Raw genomic sequence first — 12495 nt, 5'->3', positions numbered from 1 at the left:
TCTGAGAGGCAGTATATATGTGCATTTTTCATGCAGATGCGGACATTACGTGAGATGGTTAAACCAAAAAAAGTCTCACGTAATTAAATGCATGTTTCAACTCCAAAGAAAGAGACTTTCGAGACGGCTACCTGTTTGGATTATTATGTTGGAATTAAATTCTTCGACCAACCTTCTTGGATAATATTGTACGGTCCTCAGGCCCTGGAGCTAATTAACATTAATTTAACTCATCAAAATAAGTTTTGGTTGAGTAGGGGTTTCAGTAAAGTGCAGGTTTCCATGTAATTTACCTAGTTAAGACAAAGTTATGATAGGTAATTTACATGTGGGGTTTTGCATGGAAAATTTCATGTGAATAACTCTTTAGATTAATCATAAGAAGGAGAGTTCTCCTGGATTTTACTGAGTTTGGGTAATTATATGTATGTCTCAAGTATATAGGTGAATAATGTAGCATATTTTGATTCGCTTTTGGAACAAAATCTAATGGTTGGCTGAGGCTCGCATTATAACAGCTTAAACTATTAGGATCAACGCGTTTGGTGTATAAGCTGCAACGGTAGGAGAGATTTTTTAGTGTGACCATCACACGAGATGGTACACCATGTGTCACTATACAAATGGCGGGATATGATTGTTAAAAAGTAAATAATTTAAAAAATAAAAAATTTCACCATTTACATAAAAACACATGGTGTACCACCCGTATTCCCGTCACAATGAAATTTTTTCCCATCTGTAGTAAGCTGAATTTAACTTGTTAAACCCTAGTGTTCAAAATGCAATCACACTCCCATATTTAAAATAGGTAAATAATGGTTGGCTCACGTCCAAACAACTAGTTTCTTATCTCTCACTCGGAGAGGGCGAGTCATCAGTACGGCTGCCGCATATGACAACACACACTTACATCCAACTCATATCATGAATGTTGTCTTATGAGACAACCGTAATCAAACGAATATCACCATGTTGGTGGTTTTTTAATTACTCTCTTGGAATAACTTGTTAAGATTCTTTGTTTATTGCTTGGGGTTACGGCGGTGAAAACACTATTTCCCATATGTTTCAAACCCAATTGTGCTCCAAATTGGCTGGACTCTGGCTGGACTTGATCGGATTATGACAAAACATTATTAGATTGTCACTGCATGCAACATTGTGTGGTTCTAAATCTTTTGAATCGGATTATGAATAGATTATCTTAATTAACACTTCTATGCTTTTAACAACATAGTTTTCTCCGTATCAAGCTTTATGGAGACGTGTCCACTTTATGTCAAAGACATAGTAATGCCACCAGCATAAACACTAAACAGTATGTTTCTGCCAGTAAAATATTTCCTTGTTCGCAGATGTGATTTGAGCGTCTTACTCTCTAGCCTATATTCATAGAGTACATGGTGATGTTGATCATGAGTGCGAGATAATGTAACAATCATGCAATTTAGAGTTGGTTCGATCCTCCACAACTCGACTACTTCCATGATGAATCTTACAGAATCGAGAATGAGTAGGTAAATTTGCCAATCTTTTTCCTTAATTTTCTGTGAGTTCTAAATTGGATTAAAATTATTGTTGAAAAATTGATGTTGTTGAGATATCTATGTGTTTACTTTAATCGACTTTGTTTTAGAATTAAAACATAAATTTTAAGTTTGGATTCTCTTATTAGGTTTCATTTTAATTTATGACCTAATCTTTAACACATATGTGTCTTCTCTCATACACTAAAATAAATTTTGTAGCCATTGGTTTATCTAATCACTTGTCACCTTTATCGATTAATGATGTTGAGATATTGTTCCTTATATAATCCTAATTTTGATACATATAGATTGGTTTATTATGTCCAAACCAAATATTTTGTGACTCAACAAATTTATTTAAGAAATTTTCGTGTTTTGAGCATATTAAAGATTGTAAATTGGTTTTATTTAAATTATGATTAAATCTGAAATTTTGGTGGAGCTTGGGAAACATTGATGGAGTTTTGCATACCTTGCAACGTGTCCTATTTGATTACAATTTTGATAGATTTTTCTAACTCCAAACTTTGTAAAAATTTGCCATGTTATATTATATAATGGATTGTGTACACTATCTTTATTGATTCAACTAGCCTATATTTTGTTATATGAAAACCACTTTCTCTAGTGTTTAATCTTGAAATTTTGAGTGTTTGCCCAAGTGGGAGAAATAATGTATTATGGGCTTCACACTCATCAATTTTGCATGCTTTTAATGGTCATAGTTTTGGCAGATAAAATGTACATTATCATACTAGTTTATATTTTATATATGCAACTAATCTTGTGGGAAATTCAAGAAGGGTTAATGAGTATATTCTGCTCAAAAGTGTTTTGCTTATTAATTCTTGTTTGTTGTTCAAGAAATTGGACTTGTAATTTATATGTTATTGATGAATAATTAATCTGCTCAAAAGTGTTTTCTTATTCAATACAACTATAAATCAATGTATAATGAAACATGAAATTGACAAGATTGCATATACTTCATCTGCTCAAAAGTGTTGAAGCTATATACGTTTGCACTTGTATTTTATGTTTTAGCTATGCAAACCTAATATAATTAGTTTCTGTCTAAAGATGATTCTAGAATTATATGTTTTTGATGCAGTAAGAAAACATTTAGTTAAAGTTTTCTATTTCTGTCAAATGTTAGATGAACAAAACTGACCAAATGATTTTGTATAGTTTTTTCAGTCACAAGGGTCACTTCCCTACATATATCTAGAATAAAGATGTTGAGCTCACAAATTTTATGTTTTAGATCCCATGACTAATGTTTTGCTAATGGGAGTATTTGAAAGGTATCTGTTTCATTCTGTAGACTTTTACAAAGTTTTTTTTACTCTCTTAATCAGTGGGAGTAATAATAATTTATATAATTTTGTCTCTTTTAATCAGTGGGAGTAAGAGATTACATTTTGTGTTAAAAATTTTGAAGTGTTAGTGGCTGATATTTTAAGAGTTCTTTTTCTTTTGTTTAAGTTTTGTTCATAAGTTTTAATAAGAGATCCTAATTTTGTAAATAGTATGTCGTATTTTACTTATTCTCTTATCATATTCTAAATTGACAGAAAAGTTGGATGTTGTTACCAACGTTGTTGAGTTCTTTTGTGAACTACTAGCTCTTGACACCATGACTTTGTGAGCTAATGTTTTGACTATTAGCTCTTGACACCATGACTTTGTTAGCAACAAAGTGCTTTAAGTTGAATGTGTATGTGATCTTGGAGTGCAAGGAACAGACCAAGTTGTTCTTTGTTTTCTTTGGTTCTGCATTCGATTCAAAGTGACAGGTTGCTAGGAAAGGTTGTTGCATACTTATGAAGACTCAGTGATCACCATGAGTTCTTATTTGTTAGGATAAATCATTAACATTCAAGTGGGAGAATGTAAGGTTGTGAATGACAATGAATGATGTATTGGATTACTTATGTTGTAGGCCACTTGTTTATTGAGTTGTTAACAACTTAAGTAATCTAATAGTCCTAATGAAATAAAGATTATGGAGTCTTATCCTTTGCAATTGACCTAAAGAAATCTGATGGATTTCACTACAAAGATATAGTATCATGGTGGGACTTAAACACTTAAGTGATAGGGTTTGACTTTCACAACCAATAATAGGCTGGTTGTGATTAAACCCTAATGATATAAATACTATGGTTAAGTCCCTGCTTCCATACGCCTAATCTCTCATATACGTTGAACCCTATTCATATAGCAGAGAGATATTATTGAAGTACTGGAAGTAGAAGACAACCTAGAAATCTGCAATGTCTTCCGTATTCCACAGATAGGTTTAATATAATTAGTTAATCTCTATTTTATATTGATTTGATTTATTCGTGATCCTAATGTCTTGTTGTTGTGATTTCAGAATATGTCTTACATAGGCCACTTGCTATGGTTTTAAAATCCAAGTTGAGTTTTGCTGTGGTTTTAAAATCCAAGTCGGGTTATGAAAATTCGATTGTATCATGAATCACGATGACAATTAATAATAAGGGTATCACATTCCATGATAAATGATCTTTTATCTTTTACAAGAATTTACATGTAAAAAAAATTAACTTTGAGAAGAGAAATAATACTGGACTAAGCATTAGTAAATAATGAAAGTCCTTATCAGAACATTTCTAAGAGTATCTCAGTGGATGCAAAATGCCTTGAAATTGACATTTTATATATTTCTTATCTTGGCCAGAAAGCTCTCCAATGGCAAAATGTAAACTATTCATCTCACCAGAAGATATAAACAAAAATCTATATTTGCATTTGTTTTTAAATCTTTATGAGGTAGGCTTTGCTAGTCGAAGAGAGAAAAATGTAAATGAGATTCCATATTTACATCTCTCTCATGCATTGAAGTATAACTCATATTTACATTATGTAAAGTGAAATGGGGATTTACATCTAAAATTTGCATCTCTAATAGAAGATGCAAAGACGTAAATTATTTACATTTTCTAGTTAAGATGGATATTTTGAAGAAGATTCAGGGGGAAAGCTTGAAGAAGATTTTGCTAGCCATCCTACATGGCCCACTAAAATTTTAACACATGTCAAATAAATTTTTTCCCAAACTCCTACTATCTTGATAACCAAACACCATACATCTTCTTTCTCTCTTCTTAACTATGTGCCAAAAAAACCCTCAATCCCCCTCTCGTCTATAGTGAGACCAACCCTCAATCCCTCACTTCTCCGACAAGCCTACCCCCAACCCCTTTCTTCTCAGGCGAATCCAACCCGGCCCATTTTCTTCAGCGAGACCGCCCCCAATCCTTTCTTTTTTGGGCGACCCCAAATTTGGGGGCCTAATCCCTCATCAGAGAGTAGAGCCGGCCCTGAGGGAGTGCTAGTGGTTCACGATTTTTTATTTTTACATGCATATATGTATATATATTTAAATGTGTAGGTAGTTGACAAACATGATTTGTTAGCACTACTTTGTTTCCTCCTGGGGAGAGTTTGAATCTTGCCTTGGTTTATTTTCATTTTTTTTAATTCTTTATAAATTAAATGCATGAATTTTCACAAAAAATGACACCAAGGTTCGAACCCTAGACCTCTTAAAATCAATGGAAAACACTAATACACGACACCACGTGTTGTTTTAATAAAATTCTTTGTCCTATTATTATTTAAAGAATACAACTAAAAGCCAATTATGATTTTAGCATTATTCTGGGTTTTCGACTTACTTTCGCACATGGCCCCTAAAATCTCAGGACTAGCCCTGCCAGGGAGTACCCAATCCCCTTCGTTGTTTCCACCCCATATCCTCCGTCGACCCAACCTTGTCACCCTTCGTCGACCTAACCATGTCACCTTCGTCGTTCCCACCCCGTCTATGGTTCCATGAAAGGTTTTGTTTTAATTGACATGAAAGAAAATGAGGCTGAGCAGATTTGCAACCGCAGGGGTAAGAGAAAACTGAAAAAGGGGATGTTTGGTTATGAGTATAAAGTGGGATTGGTGTTTGGTTACGAACTTATGAATATTAAATGGACAAGTGTTGAAATATTATTGGTTTAAGGAAGGTCAGTATATTTTAGATTCTGAATGGTGTGTACCCAACAATCATAATCTTTGAAATTAAACACTGCACCTTTTCCTATTTGGCAAAAAGACATGATGCATTGTGAACAAATGTATTCCTTTTCTTAACATATATCATCTTTGGGTATTTGGTTCTTTGCATCGTGTATACCCATTGAAATACCTTTTAGATAATGCATTGTATATGTTCCAACAGACGTGACCTCTTTGAACTAATATGACTTCAAAAGTTATGTACTTTTGATTAACTTAAACAGGAGCGATTCTCTCTATATATTGATAACATTGACAGAAGAGAAGATCCATTCAGAAATTTATTATCTACACAATTTTCTTGTTCTCTCTTCTCTTTCTATCACATTCATACAATTCCTTTCTAGTTATTTCTAAGGGAATATAATTTGGTTTTGCTAATCAAATGTTCCATAATTTGTTGTATCCTGTAAGTGATTTGCCAAGAACCCTTTAACAAACTCATTCGAGTGGGGAAAAATAACACTTTAAAGAAACAATTCAAGTCGTACCTCAAAGTCATTTTTTCTGATTAATCTCTATATTTCTACATTTACTCAAACAATATTGTCCTAATTTCATCATTACAAATGACATTAAACTATACAAAATATTATGAGTTGACAAAAAAGAAAAAAATTTGAGCGAGGATAAAATTGGCACGGTAAAAAACCAATTACAATGCTTAAATCTAGGTTACTAAAAGATGTTTATAGTATTGATTTTTTTTATCAAATTTTTTGAGGGATTGGTTTTGTACACAATCTAAAAATGTTGTTCTTTTATTACATTGCTCTTGTATGATATTGGGTTTCTCCAATCCACTATACAAGAGAGTCATAGGTTCAAATTTTAAGAAATGATGAGTTCAATACCTATTAATTTCCTCACTATTTAGTGTGCATATATATATATCATTGTATTAAAATATGCTACGCACCATATTGATTATTTATAGTACCATATATATTTAATTACTATTTACCAATCATGCATAGGTAATTTTACACAACTTAACAATAAAGGAAGGTAACTTGCTTATATATGTCGACCCCTTCCTTACGTGCGAATGGATCACGTACTGTCTCCCTTACTCTCTTCTTAATAGTAATTTGAGCCCTGTACGTGCATATATGGGCATGAGGTTCATAATGCTAGTCATTCAGTTGGAAAATAATCGAACTCATGATACCCATTTGGGCTGTCAGAGTTAAACAGAAGACTTTATGCACCAAAAAATAATTCGGAAAAGCTTAGCTTTTGTAATCTTCGATGAGAAGAGCCCGGTGAAACCCAGGTCTAAATTTGTTTCGATGTATACATGAATTCTCGAACTTCATCTGCTGTTGTATATAGGAATTATCCCTCGTGCGTGTATACACACATAGGATGATAACCCTTGTTCAAATCGATTAATAAATTATGCAATGTAAAGCGAATCCTAGGTGGGTTTGTCATTTTATGTCTGAACCACGGTCTAAGCTTATCTTGTTGATTTTCCAGGTAAATGCATATCATATATCTACGGTCTAAGCTTATCTTGTTGATTAACAAATTTAGCTTATCTAATTATTGTTATAAACGTGCATGTAGCGAAATTTAAGTTGATAAAAAATGGTAAAATAAGATTACATTGCTAATTCGCCTAAAAAAAGATTACATTGCTAATGAAGATTACAGTTAAACTTTTATAAATTAATAGCTTTTAGGACCAAGGAATTCTATTAGTTTAGCGGAATATAAATAATTGATAAATTAATAATTTATTAGTTTATTGACTAAATAACTTATATTCTCGATTAAATAATAACTTTTTTTTAAATATTGCACATTGTATTTTGTTTCTCGTTTTATGAACTAACAATTCTATATATTTGTTTAACTAAGTAAAATTTATGAATCTACTTACTTTTTTCAAAAAATGTTGTAGATTGTTTAATGTACTACAATATTCCATTTTATGAACATTTAACCAAGGAAAAGATCGATTTAAATAAACAAAAGCCTTAGTAACACAACATATCATACATACAACAATGGTTTCTCACCTCAAAGGTGTAAAGAAATCGACAATGACGGATGAAATGGATAAAGCATTGTGCGAGCATAATAAAGAGTATCTAAAATAGCACTAAAAACAATTGCAACAGTGGGTGTTTTTACTTATAACTGAGTCAAGGGACGATATCAAATACGATCAAGAGATGATGACATTGAATAATTTTTGTTGCAGTATGAGAAAATCACACCAGAACTTCTTATCATGTTAAGAAATGTAAGAGATGAGATCCAAGGTGACATCAATTTCAAGAAGAAACAAACAATGATTGAGTCATATTTTAGAAATGCCTCATAATCAAATCATAAGCAGTATGTATCAAAAAATTATTAATTTATATATTATGTGGGATTTATATGAATTTTCTGTAATGTCTTATCTTATAAAAAAAAAAAAAAGGTCGTACCCAGTGCACAAGGCTCCCGCTTTACGCAGGGTCTGTAATGTCTTATCTTATAAATTAGCTAAATATTAATTAAGCATGTTATCCTCAAGGAAAAGATCGATTTAAATATATATAAAAAAAAGCCTTAGTAACACAACACATCACACATACAACAGTGGTTTTTGACCTCAAAGGTGTAAAGAAATCAACAATTACGGATGAAATGCATAAAGCATTGTGCGAGTATAATAAAGAGTATCTAAAATAGCACTAAAAAAAACAATTGCAACAGTGGGTGTGAGAAAATTCAACTTACAAGTGAGTCAAGGGACGATATCAAATACGATCAAGCGATGATGACATTGAATAATTTTTGTTGTAGTATGAGAAAATCACACAAGAACTTCTTATTATGTTAAGAAAAGGTAGAGATGAGATCCTAGGTGACATCAATTTCAAGAAGAAACAAACAATGATTGAGTCATAATAATCGAATCATAAGCAGTATGCATCAGAAAATTACTAATTTATATTATATGGGACTTATATGAATTTTCTATAATGTCTTATCTTATAAATTAGTGAATTATTAATTTAGCATGTAATCCTCAAGCTGGGCCCAACAAAAAATATTTCTTAACTAAGATTATTAATTTATCAGATATTAAATTATCGAAGTTGTACTATATTTCTTATACGGACAGCTAATGATAAAAGAAGTTAACTGAAAACTTGTTGGGGTTTCATCTCCGGAAGCCATAGTTTAAAATGCTGAAGAAGGTGAAATGATGGATGCTAGGGCTGTTGAATTGGTTGGTTATCCCTGTTCAACCTGTTCGATCGGAGGCACTATTATTATGGTGTGTTTGGTACACATTATTGACTTGGATAGGAATAGCTTTTAGGATTAGCTTGGATAGGCTTGGTTAAGACTTAATTCTGTTTATTATTCGGTGTAAGTTGGACTAAGGGGCAGAATTCTATGGCTCGTTAGAGAGATGTACCTTTATATGACTGAACTTTTTTAGAAAAATTAATTTATAAACTAATTCTTAGAAGAAGAAAAAAGATTTCTAAAAAATCACTTGAAATGTTTTCTGCAAGAAGTACATAACTAGTTTTTCTTGCAAGAAGCTACCTTATTTAGAACCCAAAGATATTTTCTCTACAAGTGATTTAGTCATGTAAAAGTAATTCCCAAACCAGATAAATATATCTTGTGTTTGGTATAAGAATTCATGGCTTGGATTATCTTACTTCAAAACTAGACTTTTTATGTCAACTATTTAAAATTATATAGGAACACTTTGGATGCGGTCCCTAACTATTAATATTCTTACATTGAAACCTTATATGTTTTTAGTTTTTGATCAAAGTCCTTGACATTAATGTAATAATGTAAGTTAATATAGTTTTAAATTAAAAATTAAAAATTGAAATTTGTATTTGTTTATATTAATGAGATTTTAAATAAAACCAATAATTTGTGAGATTAAAAATAATAAAATATAAAGTATACTCTCTATTATATTGTGTACACACACACACACACACACACACACACATATATATATATATATGTATATCTAAATATAGGTACATTCATCAAAATTAACAACAAAAAATTATTGTACCAAAACAGAACATGGGTACATTCTTCAAAACCATAGGAAAAGAAAAAGATATTAGACTTAATAACATTTGTAAATTTCTTCGATTGAACTTGATGACTGAGACCTTATTAGTTTTCAATTTTTTATTAAAGTCCTTATAGCATTAATGTGATAATTGTCACATCCCGGCCCGGGCAATTGGTACTTCACCTGTGAGATGTGATTTATGTAAATGATATTCTTTCTTTTCTCCAAAAAGGTAGTAGCAGAAGAAAGTTGGAATTCTCACAAAATGTGTGAAATTCACTAAAAAATGGTGGAGATTGGCCAGAATTTTGGCCGGATCATAACTGGGTTCATAGAGTGCACGGGTTGGAAGGAAAAACGGAAATAGTTTCTCTCATTTGTCTTCATTGGCTGGTTCCCTGTCTTAACATACCTGATTGGTCCCAAATGTCTTTCCTTGAAGCCAATTGGTCAGTCTTCCCACAAGGTGGGAGTTTAACAATTATTTAAAACTAACTTTAAATAACCAATTCAAACGTCCATAACTATACCGTTATAATTTGGACTCGCGAACGGTCTTCGCCTATGCGTTCGTACCAACGAGTACTACACAAATACGCCAAAAGAATAAGTCATACGTTCCTTTAGACGATGATCAACAGAAGTAAAAAAATCCTTGCCTCTAGGGCATTTTCGTCAATTCCCTCGATTAAAATAAATAAAAACGTAATTTTAGGGACGGGTTGTCACAATAATTGTCACATCCTGGCCCGGGCCCCCACTACATCCCGAGCTCGACTCCACCGTTGCACGATATTCTCCGCTTTAGGCACCGACCATGGAAGAAAATATCCAAAATATCGGCGAAATATCGCCGATATTTTCGTTTTTTTGGGTTAACGATATTTTAATGAGTATCCAATGAGTTTTCGTCAAAATATCGCGATATTATCGATAATATCGCCTAATATCGCGATATTAGCTATAATATCGCGATATTTTGTTCAAAAATTCCTGAAAATTTTGAAAAGTCACAATTTTGAACACAGAGGGGTCTGAACCCCTCCCACATTAACTCCTTAGCGCCTTAACCACCATACCACTCATGTTGTTGTGATAATATGCTACAATATTTATATATATGCTTTTGTTTTGAATTCTTTTTACAAGAAACAAATTTGCACATTTTCCAAATTTTTTGTGGTATTATATTTTAAATTGTGTCAATTAATTACTTAGTCAATGGCATGTGGTTTTTAATTTTTCTATTTTTTATTTGGTCACTTACATGGTAGGGCTGGAAAAAATTCCGAAAAATCCCAAACCAAACCGAAAAAGTCCCAAACCCAAACCGAAAAATCCCAAACCAAAACCATCCTGAAGTTCGAGAATCCCATCCCGAAAAATACCAAAATTTTCGATATGGGATTGGTTTCCAAATCCCATTTGTTTGGTAATCCCGAAAAATACCGAAGTATTCGATTTCTTATTGACTTTTGGGTTTTGGTTCTTGAAAACCATTGCCATGGTTGCTAACTACTCTTCAAAATACACTCACTCTACACATAGAGATGATGAAGATAGTGAAAATTTTGAACCTCATAGGAACTCTATGTGGTACTAAGTCACTCATGTATCTTACCATGCAATGTATAAAGTGTAAAATATTGTACTAATTCATTATATATAAATGATTATGGTGTGTTTAGACTTCTTTCATTAATTTCTACATATTTTCTACACTCACAATGTTTGTCAGCTCGCTATATAATCAACTTGATAATGTTAAATCCATCATGCAATGCATTTCCTTCCAATTTTTTGTGATAAACTAATAGATAATTGACTAAATAAACATCCTGCAAAGTTTCAATAAAAATTTCCAAGTTTTTCTTACAATTTCCGTGGTTTCCATGTAATTTTTATCGATATCGATATTATCCCGATATTTCCATCGATATTTCCGTATTTTCGGACTACCGATATTTCCGATATTTCCGATATTACCGATATTTTCTTCCTTGGCACCGACCACCCCTTCACGGTTTTATTTCTGGGAACTCACATGAGAACTTCCCAATGGGTCACCCATCCTGGGATTGCTCTCGCACGAACTCGCTTAACTTCGGAGTTCCGATGAAACCCGAAGACAGTGAGTTCCCAAAAGGTCTCGTGCTAGGTAAAGATAGGAATATACATATAAGGCTTACAAGATCCACTCCCCTAGGCGATATGGGATGTTACAATTCACCCCCCTTAGGGGCCTAACGTCCTCGTCGGCACACTTCCGGCCAGGGATTGGCTTTGATACCAAATTGTCACATCCCGGGCTCGACTCGGTCGTAACACGATATTGTCCGCTTTGGGCCCCGACCACGCCCTCACGGTTTTGTTTCTAGGAACTCACATGAGAACTTCCCAATGGGTCACCCATCTTGGGATTGCTCTCGCACGAACTCGCTTAACTTCAAAGTTCCGATGGAACCCGAAGCCAGTGAGTTCTCAAAAGGCCTCGTGCTAGATAGAGATAGAAATATACATATAAGGCTTATAAGAATATACATATATAGACTTTTTCCCATCTTCTGGAGTACATTATGTTTAGCAAATGATTTCAAATTTTAGGGACGGAATTTTTTTTTAAGATGGGTAAATTGTGACAACCCATCCCTAAAATTACGTTTTTATTTATTTTAATTGAGGGAATTGACGAAAATGCCCTAGAGGCAAGGATTTTTTACTTTTGTTGATCATCGTCTAGAGGAACATGTGACTCTTTTTTTTGGGCGTATTTTTGTAGTACTCGTTGGTACGAACGCATAG

Source organism: Malus domestica, chromosome 03 (assembly GCF_042453785.1).
Source record: "Malus domestica chromosome 03, GDT2T_hap1".
NCBI classification, from domain to species: domain Eukaryota; kingdom Viridiplantae; phylum Streptophyta; class Magnoliopsida; order Rosales; family Rosaceae; genus Malus; species Malus domestica.
The sequence above is the reverse complement of the archived record's forward strand: the minus strand, read 5'-3'. Positions refer to the sequence as shown.